Here is a 20833-nt window from a genome sequence, read left to right as displayed (position 1 = left end):
AAAGCCTCTCTTAACACACTTATTGCTTGGTTAATGTTGAAATTCTATACTCCAGCCACTTGAATTTGGTTTCCCACTTGTTTCGATGCTTGCAGTTTTTATGGAGTATGTAGTTATAAATAATGTTGTACCTTCTAAATTAAAAGAAAGCCAGTTTCCTCTGTAGAATGTAAACTAGTGCAAACTTCTAACGAAGAATTGGCAATATTCATCAAAATTTAAATGTACATATTCTTTGATACAGCACAGTCTTCCACTAGGAATTAATTCCACAGATACACTTAAACAAAAATTCACAAAGACTAAACTAACTTTCTTTGCAACAGTTTTTTCGCTGGTAAAAAACTGAACATGACAACTTGAATATCTACCAAGAGGTAGCTAGTTAAATAAACTACAGCATATTTATACAACAGAATACCACTGCAATGGAAATTTATCATTTTTTAAGCTGTCCAGCATCCAACTGCCTCCTCCTATTTGAACATCCACTTAGACTCTGAATAAGCCGGTGACACAAAGACAAAGGGACAGTTGGAATTCATTCCTGACTGAGTCCTAATGTCAACATACGGGTCTGGCTGCTTCAGCTAAAAGAGGCTCACTGAGCCTATTTATTTCATGGTTCTCAGGCCTGCCTTGGTCCTGACCATTTTCCAAACTTTGTCCTACATCCCTCCAGTATACTCTTCATTTTCTGTTACTTGAAGCTGAAAGGTTTGTAATGGATAGAATCATGAAGTTGTTTAAAAAAATAAAATGGAAAAAAGTTAAATAAAATAAAATGGATCTATGTGAACACTAGTGGCAGAACAGTATGTACAATATGAGCTTATCTAAATAATTTTAAAACAAACAACAGATCTAATAATTCTGCCTGGAGATACAGTTTCTGGAAGGGCTATCCAGGCAATTTATAATGGTCATTTCTGGATATGAACCACTTACAATTTTTTTTTTAAGAAACAGCTTATTTTATTTTTTATTTATTTCTTTAAAGATTTAATTTATTTATTTTACAGACAGATAGAGAGCACAAGTAGGCAGAGCGGCAGGCAGAGGGAGAGGGAGAAGCAGGCTCTCCACAGAGTGAGGAGCCGGATGAGGGACTCGATCCCAGGACCCTGGGATCATGACCTGAGCTGAAGGCAGCCGCTTAACTGATTGAGCCATCCAGGTGCCCAAGAAACAGTTTATTTTATTTTATTTTTAAGATTTTATTTACTTATTTGACAGACAGAGATCACAAGTAGGCAGAGAGGCAGGCAGAAAGAGAGAGGGGGAAGCAGGCTCCCTGCTGAGCAGAGAGCCCAATGCGGGGCTCAATCCCATGACCCCGGGATCATGACCCGAGCCAAAGGCAGAGGCTTTAACCCACTGAGCCAACCAGGTGCCCCAACAGTTTATTTCAAAAAAGAAAACAAAAACCAGAGGAGATGACTGTTCTGAAGTTGAGATACACTGAAATCTCTAGGTGCTTATTCTTACTGAGGGCCATTTGAAGCCAAAGTCCATTATCATTCCATAGGTGATAGGTGATTTAAAAAATGACTGAATTGGGATGCCTGGGTGGCTCAGTTGGTTGAGCAGCTGGCTTCAGCTCAAGTCAGGATCCCAGCGTCCTGGGATCAAGTCCCACACTGGGCTCCTTGCTCAGCAGGGAGCCTGCTTCTCCATCTGCCTCTGCCTGTGCTCATTCTCTCTGACAAATAAATAAATAAAATCTTTTTTTAAAAAATGACTGAATTATTTTAAATGGCAGAGTGACATGTATAAAGTAGGATTTAGGCAAAATTTTGGAAGAAGGAGCCCCACTAGAAGGATGCACTGAAGTAAAGAGAGGCTAGAAAAAGGCAAACTGATGAAACTGGAAGAAACATGAGCTCGAACTGGCAGTAATATGAAATATGGCAGTAAGAATGAAATAGAAGGGAGGGGCGCCTGGGTGGCTCAGTGGGTTAAGCCGCTGCCTTCGGCTCAGGTCATGATCTCAGGGTCCTGGGATCGAGTCCCGCATCGGGCTCTCTGCTCAGCAGGGAGCCTGCTTCCTCCTCTCTCTCTCTCTGCCTGCCTCTCTGCCTACTTGTGATCTCTGTCAAGTAAATAAATAAAATCTTAAAAAAAAAAAAAGAATGAAATAGAAGGGAATTGTGCAAAAGACAAGATGGCTTTGTATCTCACACAGTTATTTATTACTCAAGAACTTACTGAATGCCTACTACTGAGTGCCAAACAGAGGGCAAAAAGAATCTGAACTTTACCGAAACTAACCAACCAACCAAATTATACACAGCCTGTTTCGGTCTCAGTTCTCTTGTAAAAAGTAGAGAATACCTAATGTATTGGATTGTTATATGGACTAAAGGAAACTACGCATATATAATATACTAAGTCTTCCACAAACGGTAATTACTTCCATAAATGTTAATTATGTATTCCATAATTAGTTAATTATTAGAACTAATACAATGGAGAGGATGATAATTTAAATAGCAAAAATAACAAAGTGTCTCTTTCAGGAACATAGCTACATTATGGAATGAGGTCTCATATATTCATTCTGCTGTATTAAAATATTGTGGGTCATTTAAAGACCCAAAGTTTTGTTACTAATGACTCATGGCTTTACAGGGGTCTCTTGCAGAAAGCTGGTCAGCTTCAAGAAAAATAGAGATGTTTCTAGCCCCTCTGCTACAAAAGCCTCCTCCTGAGTTCTCCAGCCTCCGACATGGAAAGTCTTGGGAATCCAAAGCAGCACCACATCTCACGTTTGCATTCTGTACTCTGCTACAGCTCTTTGAGACTAAAGTTTAAGAGTGTAGCCTCTTTTTAAACATTTACTCTTCAGGCAAGATTGGGGAGATGACTGGCAAAACAGTATACAGAAAAGGTCAGTTTCGTTAAGTACAGATTACTCTAAATACACTGAAAATCCCAATAAAATCATTTGTTTATATCTGATTCTTACAAGATAGATAAGATTCATGACCCATTTAATTGTAATGAAGTAAGATATTGTAAGACTTATACAACCCCTGAAATTTACTTTGAAACTGCAAATAATCCTTGAAGGCTTGAAAAGAAAGGACCTTGGCCAAGGTAAAAACTTTTATTACACTACCATAAAAATAATGACTGGGGGGGGGGGGGCGCGTGGGTTGCTCAGTGGATTAGGGCCTCTGCTTTTGGCTCAGGTCATGATCCCGGGGTCCTGGGATCAAGCCCCACATCAGGCTCTCTGCCCCATGGGAAGCCTGCTTCCCCCTCTCTCTCTGCCTGCCTCTCTGCCTACTTGTGATCTCTGTCTGTCAAATAAATAAATAAAATCTTTTAAAAAAATGACTGGGACCTTTTGAATAACAGGGTATATTCAGACATGGTGAAAGGAAACATACAGGAGACTTAAACCTACCCTTCCATTAGGATTTCACATCCCAGCTTGAGATAATTAGTAAAAAAAATAACTATCTCTCAAATCTACACTTTGCTGTAAATGAAAATGTTATACTCGGGAATCCCAATTCAGTACAGATCTTTACAAACAATACTATTATTAGCCAAAATGTATAATTATTACTAATATTTAACTTCTAAGTGTCACATATGAAGAACAAGGTATTTATCAAATAAAATATATGTGAGAAATATTTTTCTAAAACTTGGAGATTTAGCTAAGTGAGGACAAAAAACAGATTATTTTAGGCAGTAAAAGATTTAGCTGTTAATAATAATTAATCAGCAATAAACCTTAAAATTAGTGCAAGCCTCTAATATTTCTCTCAAATCCTGGGTTCTGTGAGATAAATTTCATCATGTAAAAAATATTTTTTTGTTAAAAAAACATATGGGAGTGACATTAGCAAAATAGCAGAAAGGGTGTTGTACCATCTTTTCCCGAAACAACAATAATTTTGACAACCACCCGTGGATAGGAGTAGCTTTGTGGCGGTCCAGGAATTCAGCAGAAAATTTTCAGCACATTTGTCACAGCAAAAAAAATGTGAGACTAGACTCATTGAAGAGGTTAAAAGAAACAGTTTCGCTTTACCTGAATCATTCCTCCTCTAACACAACATAGCTCAAAGCCCAGAGAGACCTTTTTGGCCCATGGTTTTTCCCAAGAGGAAAAATGAGTGTGTGTGTGTCCAACTTCCCTAGCTGTGCGAAATAGTGCCTAAAGACCTACTTCTTTCTTGCTCCATCCAGAAGACTACAGTGTTCCATGTGACTGTGGGGTAGGGGAAGGGCTGAGAGAACAGCCCTGAAGGCTCTGGGAAGGCATCAAAGGGATACAGATCACACTGTCCCTTCTTGGACTCCATCAGGAAGCCTGCCCACAAGCCTCTGGCAACACCTTATCTGAAGATCACCCCCCCTCAACTGGCCCATGGGTACCCACAATGTCCCATGAGCCTCACCCACACACACACACTGTTCCACTGCTGGCTCCAAGGGCACACTGGGAGAGCAAGGGGTAAAAACCTTTACAGACGGCAAGTGAGCACATGCAGAAAACTACCTTGACAATATGGCACTGGGAAAAAGCACACAAACTAGAGCATTGAGAACTACCTAAAGAAAAGCAAACGAGAGGCTATGAGTATCCAACCTGGCTTCACAGGATTGAGAGAAGGCATACATTTTACAAACTCCTCCCCAAAAGGGAACAAGAAGTGTGGAGCATGTGTATCCATAGAAAAAGTCCGATAAAGCCTCAGAATTCCTGGACAGGTGGACATGAGATGTTTCTCTCCTGAGGCCACTCAGTAAAGGCTAGAGGAGGTGACTGCTTCTTTGAATGTGAAGAGAGCGACTTAAGACTTCAAGGAACATGAAAAATCAGGGTAACATAGTATCACCAGAAGAACATAATAATTTTCAAGTAACCAACCACAAACAAATGGAAATTTGTGATCTTCCCAATAAAGACTTCAAATAGTTGTTTTAAGGTGGCTCAATGCCACAAAAAACCCCACAGAGAGACAATTCAATGAAAATTGGAAAACAATACATGAACAAAATGAGAATCTTAACAAAGACAGAAATCATAAAAAAGAACCAGAGAGAAATTCTGCACCTGAAGAGTATAGTGAATGAAATACAAAATGCAACGAAGAGCATTAGCAGCAGACTTAATTAAGCAAAAGAAAGAATCTGTTAAGTCGAAGATAATTTGAAACTATGTAGTCAGAGGAGAGCAAAGAAAAAAGAATTGAAAAGAGTGAAGAAAGCCTCTGTGAATTATAAGATGTCATCAAGAGAAAAAAAAATCTACGTATTACTAGAGTCACAGAAGGAGAAAAAGGAGAAAAGGGGAGAAAGCTTATTTGAGGAAATAATCTAGGGAGAGATTTGGATTTCCAAATTCATGAAGCTCATAGGCCCCCAAAAACGTTTAACACAAAAGATGTTCCCCAAGATACATTCTAAAACTGTTGAAAATCAAAGGCAAAGGGAGAATTTTAAAAGCATCAAGAGGAAAAAATTCCTCACATACAAGGGAAATCTCCAGAAGGCTATCAGCAGATTTCTCCACAGAAAACTTACAGGCTAGGAAAGGGTGGGAGCACAGTCAAAGTAATAAATGTGTGCATGAAGAAAAAAAGAAAAATCTCCATTAAACAATCTATTTCTATATCTCAAGGAACTAGAAAAAAGGAACGAAGTGACCCCAAGGTTAACAGAAGGAAGGGAATAACAAAGATCAGAGAAAAAATAAATGAAAAGATAGACCAGGAAAACAACAGAAAAGATCAACAAAACTGAGAGCCGCTTTTTTGAAAAGATAAACAAAGCTGACAAACCTTCATTCAGAAACCAAGAAAAGAGAGAGGACTCAAATAAAATTAGAAATGAAAGAGGAGACAGTACAACTGATATCAGAGAAATACAAGGATCCTAAGAGACTACTATGAACACCAACAGTTTGGATAACAAACTGAAATTGGAAAATTCCTAGAAACACACACAACTTACCACCACTGAATCATGAAGACACAGAAAATCTGAAGAGACCAATAATCAGTAAGGAGATTATTAAATCAGTAATCTAAAAACCTCCTCACAAAGAAAAGTCTGGGACCTGATGGCTTTACTGGAGAATTCTATCACCAACTTTAAAGAAGAATTAATAACAAATCCTTCTCAAACTCTTAAAAAAACTGAAGAGGAGGGAAGATTTCCAATTCATTCACAAGGCTAGCATATCAAAGCCATTCAAAGACACTATAAAAAAAGAAAATTACAGGCCAACATGCCTGATGAATATAGATGCAGAGATCTTTAACAAACTATCAGCAAACTGAATTCAGCAGCACAGTAAAAGATCATACTGTGATCAAGGTGAATTCATCTGTGGGATGCCAAAATGGTTCAGCATATTTGAATCAAAAATGTGATACACCACATTAATAAAAATGAAGGATAAAAATTATATGATCATTTCAATAGATGCAGAAAAAATATGATGAAGTTCCTTTTATGATAAAAGGAATACTCAACAAATTCAGTATAGAAGAAATGGTGCCTCAACATAAGAGAGGCCATAAAAGGCATGCCCAGAACTAACATCACACTCAACAGTGAAAATCTGAAAACTTCCTCTAAGATCAGGAACAAGACAAGGATACTCCACTCTAGTCACTCTTTTTCAACCATAGTACTAGAAGGCCCAACCAGAGCAACTAGATAAGCAGCAGAAAGAACATGTATCTAACTTGGAAAGAAGGAAATAAAACTCTTTTTGCAGATGACATGATTTTATATCTAAAAAAGAAAAAAACTTTAAAGGTGCCACCAAAAACTTAGAACTAACAAATTCATTAAAGTTGTAGTATATAAAATCAATATACAAAAATCAGTGCTTTTTATTTTTATATTAACAATGAACTATCTGAAAGAGAAATTAAGAAAACCACCCCATTTATAATAGCATCAAAAATAATAAAATATTTAGGAATAAATTTAACTAAAGAAATATATGATCTATACACCAAAAACTGTACGAAATTGATGAAATTGAGAAAGATACCAGTAAAAGGAAAGATAGCTTGTGTTAATGGATTGGAAGAATTAATGTTATTAACTTACTTAATTAATGTTATTAATTGAATGTTATTTAATTTGGGCCATACTACCTAAAGTGATCTACAGATCTAAGACAATCCTTATCAAAATTTCATTAGTATTTTCACAGAAATAGAAAAAAAAATACTAAAATTCAAATGAAAGCAGAAAAGATCCCAAATAGCCAAAGTAATCTTGAGAAAGAAAAACAAACCTGGAAGCAACACACTTCCTGATTTCAAGCTAGAATAGAGAGCTACAGTAGTCAAAATGGTATGATAAATTAGCATAAAAACAGACACATAATCCAATGGAGTGGAACAGAGAGCCCAGATATAAACTCAGGCATATACAGTCAACTAATCTTTGACAAAGCTCCAAGAACATACAACAGGGAAAGATAATTTTAATAAATGGTATTGGGAAAACTGGATATACATATGCAAAATAATGAACCTACCATATATCACTCATGAAAATGAACTCAAAACAGATTAAAGGGGGCGCCTCGGTGGCTCACTGGGTTAAAGCCTTTGCCTTCAGCTCAGGTCATGATCCTGGGGTCCTAGGATCGAGCCCCGCATCGGGCTCTCTGATCAGCGAGGAGCCTGCTTCTCCCTCTCTCTCTCTCTGCCTGCCTCTTTGCCTACCTGTGATTTCTATCATATAAATAAATAAAATCTTTAAAAAAAAAACAGATTAAAGACTTAAATATAAAACCTGAAACTATAAAACTCCTAGAAGAAAACATAGGGAAAAAGCTCCTTGAAGTGGCCTTGGCAATGTCCTTTTGGATATGATACCAAAAGCAAAAGCAAAACAAGTGACACTATATCAAACTAAAAAACGTCTGCATAGCCAAGTACACTGTTCACAGAGTGAAAAGGCAACCTATGTAATTGGAAAAAATATCTGTAAACCATATATCTGGTAAAGGGCTAATATCCAAAATATATAAGGAACTCAACTCAATAGCAAAACAGTAATAATAATCCAATTTAAAAATAGACAATGGACCTGAACAGACATTTCCCGTAGAAGACAAAAAATGGCCAATAGGTACAGGAGAAGGTACTTGACACCACTGATGATCAGAAAAACACAAATCAAAACCACACTGAGTAACAGTATAGAGATTCTTCAAAAAATTAAAAATAGAACTACCATGTGATCCAACAATCTCACTTCTGGGTATATATCCAAAGAAGAAGAAATCGCTATCTCAAAGAGATGTCTGCACTTCCACATTCCCTGCAGCATTATTCACAACAGCCAAGATACAGAAACAAGCTAATGTCTTGTCAATCGATAAACAGTAAAGAAGATATGGTGTATATACATACAATGAAATATTATTCAGCCATGGGAAAGAAGGAAAATGTGCCATTTGAACACCATGATGAATCCAGAGGACATTAAAGTTGAATTCATAGAAACAAACAGTAGTAGTTACCAGGGACTGGAGGTGGGGAGACAGTTACGTGATTAAGCTCTAGCGATCCGATGAACAGCACGATGACTAGAGTTAGTAATATTCTGTGTGAAATTTGCTAAGACCTTAAGCATTCTTAGCACACACACACACAAACACACACACGCACACAAGGTAACTATTTGAGGTGATGAACGTGTTAATTTACCTGACTGTGGTAATCACTAAGTACACATATGTTAAATCAACACGTTGTGTTCTTTAAATACATACAATTTGATTTGTCAATCATGCTTCAATAAAGCTGAAAAAAATAAAATAAATACAATAAATGTTTAAACATGAGGAACAATAACAAATACGAGTAACAATAAACAAAATACATACACACACACAACAAAAATACTAAACAAAAGTATTTTCTTTCTTTTTTTTTTTTAAAAATATTTTATTTATTTATATGACAGAAAGAGATCACAAGTAGGCAGAGAGGCAGGCAGGGGGTGGAGGGAAGCAGGCTCCCCGCTGAGCAGAGAGCCCGATGCGGGGCTCGATCCCAGGACCCTAAGACCATGACTTGAGTCGAAGGCAGAGGCTCAACCCACTGAGCCACCCAGGCTCCCCCAAAAGTATTTTCTGAGTTAGACCAGGATGCTTCTCAGAGGAAGTCCTCAAATATTACTAAAGAACTGTGGGTGAGCTTAAACCCCATGGGCCTGAACTGCTCTGTAATCTTCCCCAAACCAGCAAGATGGTATCTCTGAATTTAGACACAGAAAGATACACCGCAGTATGGAGTTCAGGTTAAGCCCGATATGAACAAAAATATTTATAAACTTCTATTAAACCTATTGAGCTTGTCAAGCTTGGAGAAACAAACAAATAAAACCTGATGAGAAACAAACTTCTCGAAAATATATTTTAGGGTGTTTTGGCAGTAAACTGGTTTTACACACTGTTCTTTACAGTTTTTTAAAAGGGAAAAAGAGGAGGTAGAGAATACACCTGGATCTCCCAGTACCATTTTTATGTTTGCTTGTTTTTAATAGAAAAAAAAAATTTCCTGATCAGAAATACTGAGGATAATTAGTTTTATACATAGTATCTTTTCTTTCTTTCTTTAAGAGTAACAACAACAAAAACCGCACAGTAACACATTAAATGATTTCTGGCACTATGTCAAAAATCCAGATTTTTTTTTTTAAGATTTTATTTATTTATTTGACAGAAAGATCACAAGTAGGCAGAGGCAGGCAGAGAGAGGGGGAAGCAGGCTCCCCGCTGAGCAGAGAGCCCGATGTGGGGCTCAATCCCATGACCCTGAGATCATGACCTGAGCCGAAGGCAGAGGCTTAACACACTGAGCCACCCAGGTGCCCCAAAAATCCAGATATTGAAATAATCAGAACACTGAAATGAATAAGCTTCAGTAAACCCCTAAAACCCAAAACTGTAACAATATTTTTAATACTCTACTCTTGAAAAGGAAATTGTTGGGATGCCTGGGTGGCTCAATTATTTTAAATGTTGCCTTCAGCTCAGGTCTTGATCTCAGAGTCCTGGGATCCCACATAGGGGCTCCCTGGCTCAGCGGGGAGTCTGCTTCTCCCTCTCCCTCTGCCCCTCTCCCCTGCTTGTGGTTCTCTCTCCCTGTCTCAAATAAAATCTTAAAAAAAAAGAAAGAAAGAAAAGGAAAATGTCACAAGTAATGTAGGTAACAAAAACACTTCTGTAAGGTAATTATTTTCTTATGTTTCATCAGTGTTGTTGGGAGAAACACTGCCCCTGTAGCTAGCTAGGCACGCTTTCAGGAGGTTTTCTCCAAACTGCGGGTGGCCTGCAAGTCTTTCCAGGAAGACCCTGAAAAACAACAGTATTCTGTGCTCTGTGTAGATATTATGAATCCTACAAAGCACTTAGGAATTTGACCTCTGCTAAAAACATCTTAGGAGGGGTGACTTGGTAATGCCACTGGTTAAGTGTCTGCCTTTGGCTCGAGTCATGATCCCAGGGTCCTGGGACTGAGCTCTACATCAGGCTCCCTGCTCAGCGGGGAGCCTGCCTTTCCCTCTGCCCGCTGCTCCCCTTGCTTGTGCTCTCTCCCCCTCTCTCTGACAAGTAATTAAATAAAATCTATATTTTAAAAAAAAAAAAAAGAATCTTAGGAAATCTGAGATCCTGGTCCTTCCCCAAGCTGGGTCTCCCCACTGACCCGCAGACAACCACTTATTCCAGCCCGACCCTTACTAGTGCCCTTGCCACCCAGACGGTTCCAAGCCAGCAGTTAGCATCAAGCCTGGGCCCCGCGTGAAACCCATTCCTCTCACTGCCTCAGTATTAAGCTAAAGGTCCTTACCCATAAAGGGACACTGTTAACAAAAGTACAAAAAGTAAGCTGATCCATGGTGCTCTGCATGATCAAACCCTGCAGCTTCTCCAAATGTTTCTTGTGCCAAACTTCTCCCTCACTCAACTGTCCTTGGGTCACCCTGGAGCTTATTTCAGTTCCCCATGAGCAAGCTCTTTCTCCCACTTCAAGGCCTTACACATGGAGCTCCTTCTGCCTGGAATCTCGTCGCTCTCCCTGCCCCACCCTGCCCCCTTCCTTCTAGTTAACGCCTACTGGGTACCTTCTCCTCCCCTACCTTCATGCGTAAGCACACGTTCAGGGGTACAGGCCAAGGCACCTCTCTGCTCCCTTAGCATCTTCCACTTCGACCACCATAGCATTTGTGGCAAATACGTTAGATAAGGTCCATGGCAGCAGGCTCTGGGTCTTTCTTCCTTTTTTTTTTCTTTTTTTTTTTAAGATTTTATTTATTTGACGAAGAGATAAAAGAGAGAACACAAGCAGAGTGGCAGGTAGATGGTGAGAGAGAAGCAGGCTCTCTGCTGAGCAGGCAGCCTGATGTGGGACTGGATCCCAGGACCTTGGAATCATGATCTGAGCCGAAAGGCAGCCGCTTAACCAAATGAGCCACCCAGGCGCCCTGCTCCATGTCTTTGTTATTCACTGTTACAGCACTAGCGCCTACCATATCAGAGATGATCAGTAAATTCACTTATTGAATATCAAAGTGATGTGGAAAACAGGCAAAAGAAGAATTACTAAATTTCCTTACCCACTGACAAGCCCTTAAAACAGGCAGGGTGACATTCCCCTAGGGACTCAACTGCCTCCACCTTAACACTTTGCTAAGGGCAAAGGGCAATCATAGTCTGACCGACCCCCACCCCCAACCAGGATCCTGTAAGTCTATTTCAACAATTCCTTTGTAAATTTCCTTTATCTCTAAACTCTCCAAGATTCGTGTTGACAATCATTCCCAAGCATATGGCCCACTGATATATATCTAAAGAGTCTAACACCAAAGGTTTTATTACCATTAATGAATAACCTTTTTCCCAACAATAGCTAGCTCCTCAAGGTCCTGGAAACCTTGCTGCCAAAATTCCTCAGAGACTTAACGCCATCCCTAACCCTGTCTCAAGAATTCTTTCTTGGTCATCAGCTCTGGACCTCACCCCACCAAACCTCACTCATATTCTAAGACTTCATCAAAAGGAAGGCACAAGGGTATTAGTCATCCTGATCTATAACCTTTCCCCATTATGCTGGCTATAATGTACTGCCTGAATTCTATTGTCTGTCATCTCAAAGCCAACTGTGAAGGTATCATAGCTCTGGCTTTAATTCTGTTCAGGTTTCCTACCTCAGAAGAAGACATTTTCTATTCAACAGAATGCAAGTTAAGGGGCCAACATGTGTTTAGTCAATTAACATGTACATTTCAGGCACTTGTCTAATCTCCCAGCCAAGAGAACTGGTTTGTCTAGACAAGGTTTTATGTGAAACCTTCAGCTACATGGCACTGGTCATTGTGGCTACTCCAGGACAACAGTCCTTCCTGAGATGGAATTAATGACGTGACACCATCAAGCTTTCAACTTTGGAAAGTTAAAAAAAAAAAAAAGTAAGCCGACTGATTTCCCTAAAAATTCTCTCCCTTGCAAGGTTGTTATGAGCGGTGGGAAGGAAAATGAGAAGGATGAGTCAGTGTGAGTCAGTGTTAAGAAAAAAGCTCTGCTTCTGGTAAACAGTTTGCTCTTTTACAGACAGGATTAGGATTACCCGACTCCCACTGCTAAAAATACACAAATAACAGGTGGTATACATTATATAAGTAGTTCCAAAACAGAGACTCAGATCACTGACTCTAAAAAGGGAACAGTTAATCAGCGATTGGTCAGACCTTCTCCAGGGCCTGCTTCTTCTTGGAGAAGCCCCAAGACTAACTAAGCATTTCCTTTAAGATGATTAAGATCTTAAATACTTCTACTGCTCACTCAACTGACCTAAAGGAATAACTGAGCCTCCCTTACAAGAGCTACCACTGAATGAGCACCTATTTTGTGCTAACCTGTGCCTGACACTTACAAAATTCATCTTTAAACTTGCAACAATCCTGTAAGATAGCCCTTCTTTTTTTTTTTTTTTAAAGATTTTATTTATTTACCTGACAGAGAGAGATCACAAGCAGGCAGAGAGGCAGGCAGAGAGAGAGAGAGAGAAGGAAGCAGGCTCCCCGCTGAGCAGAAAGCCCGATGTGGGACTCGATCCCAGGACCCTGAGATCATGACCCCGAGCCGAGGGCAGTGGCTTAACCCACTGAGCCACCCAGGCGCCCCTGTAAGATAGCCCTTCTTATCAGCATTTTATAGATACCAAAACCTGGAGTTCACAGGAGTTAAGTGATTTACTCAGGTTGCATAATGGCAGTGCCATGATTTTAACTCAGATCTGACTTGGAAGTGCTTGTTTCCCTGTATCCCAAACTCAATTCAGAAATACATATGCATCACCATGTGCAAAGCAGTATACCAGGTATCATGAAGGATACAAAGGAATCAGAGGTTCTCCGATTATCAAGAAAGCAAAGAAGGAAATGGGATTATCTATGGGAGATTTATCTCTATTTCTAGAACCTTGAACAAGGCCTGCCACATACAAGCTGCCTGGGGAATTATTACTGAAATATATGTGGAAGGTAAGGGAAACACACAAATGTAACACAGGCAGTCTGTGGTGAGTATGAGCAAGAAGGTAGTATGAGGTTTAGATTATATCCTGACACGGGATTCTGAGGAAGGTCCATGAACAAGATGGCATTCGAGATAAACTTGACAAATGGGACTTTGACAGGCAATAGTGAAAAGAAAAGAGATGGTGGAGTCCAGGGAGCAACACAGTTGAAATAAATCCTTCGGCATCTCTAGCAAAACCAGGAAAATAAAGCTGGAGAAGAAAACCGAGTGGGCCCTCAGTCTGCTTCAAGTCCTTTTATACAGAAAAGCACAAGAATTATAGATATTTTAGGGCTCCTGGGTGGCTCAGTGGGTTAAAGCCTCTGCCTTCAGCTCAGGTCACGATTTCAGGGTCCTGGGATCAAGCCCCGCATTGCATCGGGATCTCTGCTCAGCGGGGAGCCTGCTTCCTCCTCTCTCTCTGCCTGCCTCTCTGCCTCCTTGTGATCTCTGTCTGTCAAATAAATAAATAAAATCTTAAAAAAAAAAAAAAAGAGAATTACTGATTTTTCCTAGTCAATTCAGGTCAATACATGAGGAGACACACTTACTGGTTAAATAAATCAAGAACTGTCATACAGCCTTTCTGGAACAGAGTGGTCGTGGTGGCAGTGGGGGACATAACAGACTAAATGAATGTATGCATACAAATGCAGAACATATATGGTAATATCACAATAGGAACATTACAGGTAAGTTTTACCACTTTCATTACTTCAACACTGAGTCATTACAGTACAGGTTCTGGGAGCATACATTTTCTTTTAATTTAACCTACAGCCCCATCATTAGGACCAATTAGGTCAACATTCTCAGGCATAGTCACTAGAGGGCTTTCTGGAAGAGGGGAGGGGGAAAGGGCATTCTTGGTTTCACAGTATTTGATTACCTACTCACTCAAATGGGTATTTAGTAGGTGGGGACCCGGACACTAAATGTCCAGCACACTGTGAGGCAGTCTTACAGAAACAAAATTGCCACTACCGTGCCTGACTTGCAAATACCAAGACATTCATGTAAGCAGAAAACTTATTTATAATGATGAACCTAGAACTTACTCCTTTTCATTTGTAACAGTGTACTTTCATGTGGTTTTAGAGGCAATGTATTGGAGAACACATAGAAGGAAGTAAATACCATACAAAAGGAAGATGATGCCATTTTATATTCAAGAGGGAATTGTCATGCCTGTACCATACTTTCGAACAGTCCGGTAAAAAGTTGAAACATAGATACTTATAATAGAGCGTATGCACCAAAATGTTAGCACTGTTTCATCTAGGTATTTGATGCAAATGCTCACTATACTTAAAAAAAATTTTTTTTTCCTGTATGTCTGAAATGTGTCATAATATAAAGTTGAGGGAAAAAAATCCACCAGGCACCCATTAAGTGGGAGGTCATAACAGAGGCTAAGAGCACAGACTCTGGAGCTCTGTAACCTTAGGCAGGCCACTCTCCCTCCTCATGCCTCCGTTTCCCCATCTGTAGCATGTGGATCGTAATTGTAACTGCATCCCAGAGCTGTTTTAAGGATAAAACAGGCTACTCTATGGAAGCTGCTTAGAACAGAGCCTGGCACAGAGCAGATGCTGTTGAAGTGACAGCTATTCTCATCATACCTCAGTAAACAGTCACCCACCCATGCACCTGCCCATCTCTCCATCCTGAGTTATTTGCACAAGCAGAAGAAAGGGGCTGGACATTCTTGACCAAGAGACAGTCACACCTTCTCCTTCCAATGAGATCCTTTCCCTCTTTTTCCCTTCTCGAACCTGCTCCCGCCAGACGGAGCCTCCTTAGCCTCCGCTCCTCCTTTTCTCCGATGCCTCCTGACCTTGCTCTCTCTTATCCCACCTAAACACCATCCCTCCTTTCTCCCTCCTAATTCTTACGCATCCTTCAGGACGTTGGCCAAGCACCAGCTCCTCTGTGAGCCTTACCAGACTCAGCCACACTTGGCTGACCTCCTCTGGAGTCCTTCTCCCAGGTAGAAGACCACTTTGAAGTGTCAACTACTTTTCAATTTGCAGGCGTCTCTCTAAACAATTTTGAGCTCTCTGAACAAGGGCTACACCTTTCTTTGCTAACTGTTTTCCTGGGCTTCTCACGGTTCCTCACAGCAGAGACAGGAGGAAATCTTTCTTCCATCTTGGCTGCTGCATTTGCTCTCTGAAGAACTGCCCTTGTTTTTATTGGTTTTTTAAAAGAATTTATTTATTTATTTGACAGAGAGAGATCACAAGCAGGCAGAGAGGCAGGCAGAGAGAGAGAGGAGGAGGAAGCAGGCTCCCCGCTGAGCAGAGAGCCCTATGCGGGATTTGATCCCAGGACCCCGAGATCATGACCTGAACTGAAGGCAGAGGCTTAACCCACTATCCCACCCAGATGCCCCTGCCCTTGTTTTTAATGCTGTGTCAGGTAAAAGCTGGATCCAAAGCCTTGAGCTGACAGTATCTTCTGTGTTAACATAAAGCCGAGGGTGGTCTAAAAGAATTCCAAGCTGCGTGAGCTACACCTCCAGAGGCCAGGGTACCCTGGCTGTCACGTGGAGCCTCCTCCTGAACATAACCAAAAGGGAGAGGCAGCCTCCCTTCCCTCCCAGCAAAGCCATCATTCTGCCTGAACCCCTTTATTGGGAGGACCAATGTGATTAATGGGTGATATTCTGAAGGTGACAGGACCAGAGTCCTTTTCCTGAAGTGGTCTCCAAGAGAAATGTGTACACATGGGGGCAAAGCAAGGAACAGGAAAGCTTCACTCTAGACCAGGGTTTTGGTCCCAGATCTCCCATGAGCTAAGGTGGACCACAGTGTTCATAGCACTGCCTTGTTAGAAGCTTCCAGCACTGTACTCAGAACGAGATCCACTCTCCTCATCGTGGTCTGCAAAGCCTGAGCTGACCTGGGCCTGGGCTATTTCTCTAGTCTGAAACTGTATTACTCTCCCTCTCCTTGCCTATCCTCCAACATCATGGTCCTACGTGTTCTTTGAACAGGACAAACTCAACTCTACTTTAGGGACTTCGGGCCTGTAGCTTCAAGTCATGGTTCCGCTCTGTACCAGTTGTGTGACCACAGTTAAGTTACTCCATCACTTTGAAACTCAGTTTCTGCCTCCATAAAGTTCAGTCACTTCGGAAATATTTATCAAGCGCCTACCGTATGCATGTCCTTTACTAGACACTAGAAATAAAGCAATGAACAGAACAGGTAAGGTTCCCATTCTCTTTAGCTTACCTTCCACTGGACAGAAGGCAACTAAGCAAATAAATAAGATAATTTAAGACATTAGCAAATTTTGTGGAAAAATTAAGCAGAGTAATAGGACAGGTGAATGACAGTGGGGAGAGCAGCCTGTATCTGCGCAAGGACGCCTTGAGGAGGGGAAATGGGAGCTCAGATCTAGTACTAAGGGAAACTAGGCAAAGGGTACATGGGATCTCAGTAATGTTTCTTACAACTGCATATGAATCTGAAATTAGCTCAAAAAGTTTAAAAAAATATCACCCCAGATGCCATGTGGAGATTTATATACATAATATTTAATCTATGTATAAAATCATTTAAAATTTTAATGTTTTAGAGTTAACCCAGTATTTCCAAAACATTGTTGTATTGACATGTAATTGTTATAAAATTATTAGTAATATATTCTTTATCTTTGCAAGTCTTTGAACTCCACCGTATGCAACAAATCTCAGTTCAACTAGCCACATCTCAGGTGCTCAAGAGCCACATGTGGCTAATGGCTACCATACGAGACAGCACAGCTCTAGAGTTCTACCTAAGGCCTCGAATCATGGGCATTTAACGTCAACCCTTACTTCTCTCTATACTCACTCCCCTGTGTAGTTTTATTGAGATATAATTGATACACAATATTGTATTAGTTTTAGGGGTAAACCATCAATCTTATAGTAGGTTTAAAAAAAGGGGGGGGGGATCAGGGAAGTCCCAGCCTCAGCAATCAGACAACAAAAAGAAACGAAAGGCATCTGAATCAGCAAAGAAGTCAAACTCTCACTTTTTGCAGATGACAAGATACTCTATGTGGAAAACCCAAAAGACTCCACCCCCAAATTGCTAGAACTCATACAGGAATTCAGCAAAGTGGTAGAATATAAAATCAATGCATAGAAATGTTCATACACTAACAAGGAGACAAGAATTTAAGGAGTCAATCCCATATACAAGTATACCCAAACCCTAGGATACCTATGAATAAACCTAACCAAAGAGGCAAAGAATCCGTACTCAGAAAACTATTGAACACTCATGAAAGAAATTGAGGATGACACAAAGAAATGGGAAAACGTTCCATGCTCATGGATTAGAAGAACAAATATTTATAATGTTTATACTACCCAAATGTTAAAATGTTTATACTACCCAAAGCAATTTACACATTCAGTGCAATCCCTATCAAAATACCATCAGCATTTTTCACAGAGCTTAAACCAATAATCCTAAAATTTGTAGGAAACTAGCAAAAGGAAGGTTGAAAAAGAAAACCAAAATTGGCAGCATCACAATTCCAGACTTCAAGCTCTCTTACAAACCTGTAATCATCAAGACAGTATGATACTGGTACAAAAGCAGACACATAGATCAATGGAACAGAACAGAAAACCCAGAAACGGGTTTACTGCTTTGACAAGCAGTAAAGAATGTCCAATGGAAAAAAGTCTCTTCAACAAATGGTGTTGGGAAAATTGGACAGCCACATGCAGAAACTGGGCCATTTCCTTACACCACATACAAAAATAGACTCAAAATGGATGAAAGACCTAATGTGAGACAGGAACCCATCGGACAACACAGGCAACAACCTCTTCAACCTCCCACCACAACTTCTTGCTAGAAACGTCTCCAAAGGCAAGGGAAACAAAGACAAAAAGGAACTACTGGGACTTCATCAAGATAAAAAGCTTTCACACAGCAAAGAAACAGTTGACAAAACCAAAAGACCAAAAGACTATGATAGAATGGGAGAAGACATCCATGAATGTCTTATCAGAAAAAGGGCTAGTATTCAAAACCTATAAAGAACTTACCAAAATCAACACCCAAAGAACAATAATCCTATCAACAAATGGGCAAAAGACCTGAACAGACATTTTTCCATGGAAGACATGCAAATGGCCAACAAACACATGAAAAAATACTCGACCCCACAGGCATCAGGAAATACAAATCAAAACCACAATGAGATCCCGCCTCCACCAGTCAGAATGGTTAAAATAAACACATCGGAAAAAGGTCTTGGCGATGATGCAGAGAAAGGGGAACCCTCTTACACTGTTGGTGGGAATACAAGCTGGTGCAGCCACTCTGGAAAGAAGTATGGAGGTTCCTCAAGAAATTGAAATTAGAGCTACCCTATGACCCAGGAATTGCACTACTGGATATTTGCCCCAAAGATACAAATGTAGTGATCCAAAGGGACACCTGCATCCCAATGTTTAGAGCAGCAATGCCCACAATAGCCAAACTACGGAAAGAGCTCAGATGTCCATTGACAGATGAATAAAGAAGATGTGGTATATATATACAACAGAATACTACTCCACCATCAAAAAATTAAATCTTGCCATTGGCAATGACAAGGATGGAACTGGAAGGCATTATGCCAAGCAAAATAAGTCAATCAGAGAAAGACCAGTATCATATGATCTCACTCATATGTGGAATTTAAGAAACAAAACAAAGGAGCATAGGGAAAGAGAGGTCAAAATAAAACAAGATGAAATCAGAGAAGGAGACCATAAAAGACTCTTAATCACGGGAAACAAACTGAGGGTTGCTGGAGGGCATGGAGGCAGGAGAATGGGGTAACTGGGTAATGGACATTAAATGCAATGAGCACTGGGTATTATATAAGACTGATGAATCAGTGAACTCCACCGAAACTAATAATACACTATATGTTAACTATTTGAATTTAAATTTTTTTTAAAAAGCGTATCAGGGAGACCTGCAAGGAGACAGCCAATGCTGCTTGACAGCTCACAGGTTACAGAAGGAACAGGGTGTATTCTGCTATTAGGGGATTAGGGGAAGGTAGACAAATGGAATGGGTGTGGACAGGACAGTAAGAGGAATCAAGGAAGAGGGTTTTCAGCTTAAGCAACTGGGTGTTTAAATCCTGTCTACCTACCCAGTGCTTCTCTGAGAAGTGAATGAACTCTACTTCATTTATACCCAAGATAACACCAAGCACATAGCAGGTGTTCAATATATGTTGAAAGAAAAAAATTCATCCTAAAGTTCTAGTACATAAAAAAATAAAAGTACACCTCATAAACGGGATAAAAATCTTCTGATTCCTTCAGAAGTTAAAACTAGTTCCAAATTTCACTTTTCAATGATCAACAAGTTAGATCACGGAGTACATTCAGCCCCTTTCTAACTTCCTTTTCACTCAAGGAGATGTAAACATGTATCACAGAGAAGAAGCATTCCCATGATTCTAAAAATCCAACATCTTTCCTGTCAACATCTCTAGAACCAATCTGGGAGGTTAAATTAGAAGAAGCACTGGAGTGCCTGGTGGTTAAACATCTGCCTTTGGATCCGGTCATCATCCCAGGGTCCTGGATGTTGGGCTCCCTGCTCAGTGGGGAGCCTGCTTCTCCCTTTCCCTCTGCCCCTCTCTGCCCCTTACTGGCTGTGCATTCTCTTACTCTCAAATAAATAAATAAAATATTTTAAAAATAATTAAATAAAAAAAATCAGAAAAAAGCCCACCTTCTTATACAACATTAGCTGAATGACTACTAGAGATGATTTAAGTTAGATCCTTTCAAAAGAAATATCAACAAAATATACTGGAAGCCCAGGAAAAAGCATCTTTTCAGAAAAGAAACTGTGTAATAAAACATGTAAACAGAACGGTCTATGGGAAATAAAGCTAAGAGAGGTCATATGTCACTGGGGCCAAATAGTGGCATTAGGATATTGCTCTTTTTGAGACAAAACTGCATTTTGTATTTATGTTATTTGTGGGTACACAATGGGGGGCTTAGTTTGTTTGAAGGAATTGGTTTATAAAAGTCCAAGATGCTATAAATCACAAATGGTAACAAGGCCAAATTTTATGAACTATAACAACAAAAATCAAACTTTTAAAAAGTCAAACCTATGGCAAGTAGTAGTTTGAAAAGAGAAAATCTTCCTGAGAATGTTAAGTATAGGACACTGACCCTCAGAATGGAATTTATAGAACTCTCATGCTCAGGAGACTTGTCAG

General features: G+C 40.0%; 1 protein-coding gene across 3 annotated transcripts in view; it reads right to left on the bottom strand.

Moving 5' to 3' along the window:
* PKIG (cAMP-dependent protein kinase inhibitor gamma) overlaps positions 1-20833 on the bottom strand; it is a 100511-nt gene that overhangs the window by 57816 nt on the left and 21862 nt on the right. The window contains exon 1 of one of the 3 annotated variants that reach the window (XM_059407074.1): positions 8771-8793. The exons of the other annotated variants lie outside the window; for them this stretch is intronic. The gene's annotated coding sequence lies outside the window, so the exon portion shown is untranslated. Of the gene's footprint in view, positions 1-8770; positions 8794-20833 lie in introns of those variants that run through there. 3 annotated transcript variants of the gene reach the window in all.

Source organism: Mustela nigripes, chromosome 7 (assembly GCF_022355385.1).
Source record: "Mustela nigripes isolate SB6536 chromosome 7, MUSNIG.SB6536, whole genome shotgun sequence".
Lineage (NCBI taxonomy): Eukaryota > Metazoa > Chordata > Mammalia > Carnivora > Mustelidae > Mustela > Mustela nigripes.
The sequence above is the reverse complement of the archived record's forward strand: the minus strand, read 5'-3'. Positions and strand labels throughout refer to the sequence as shown.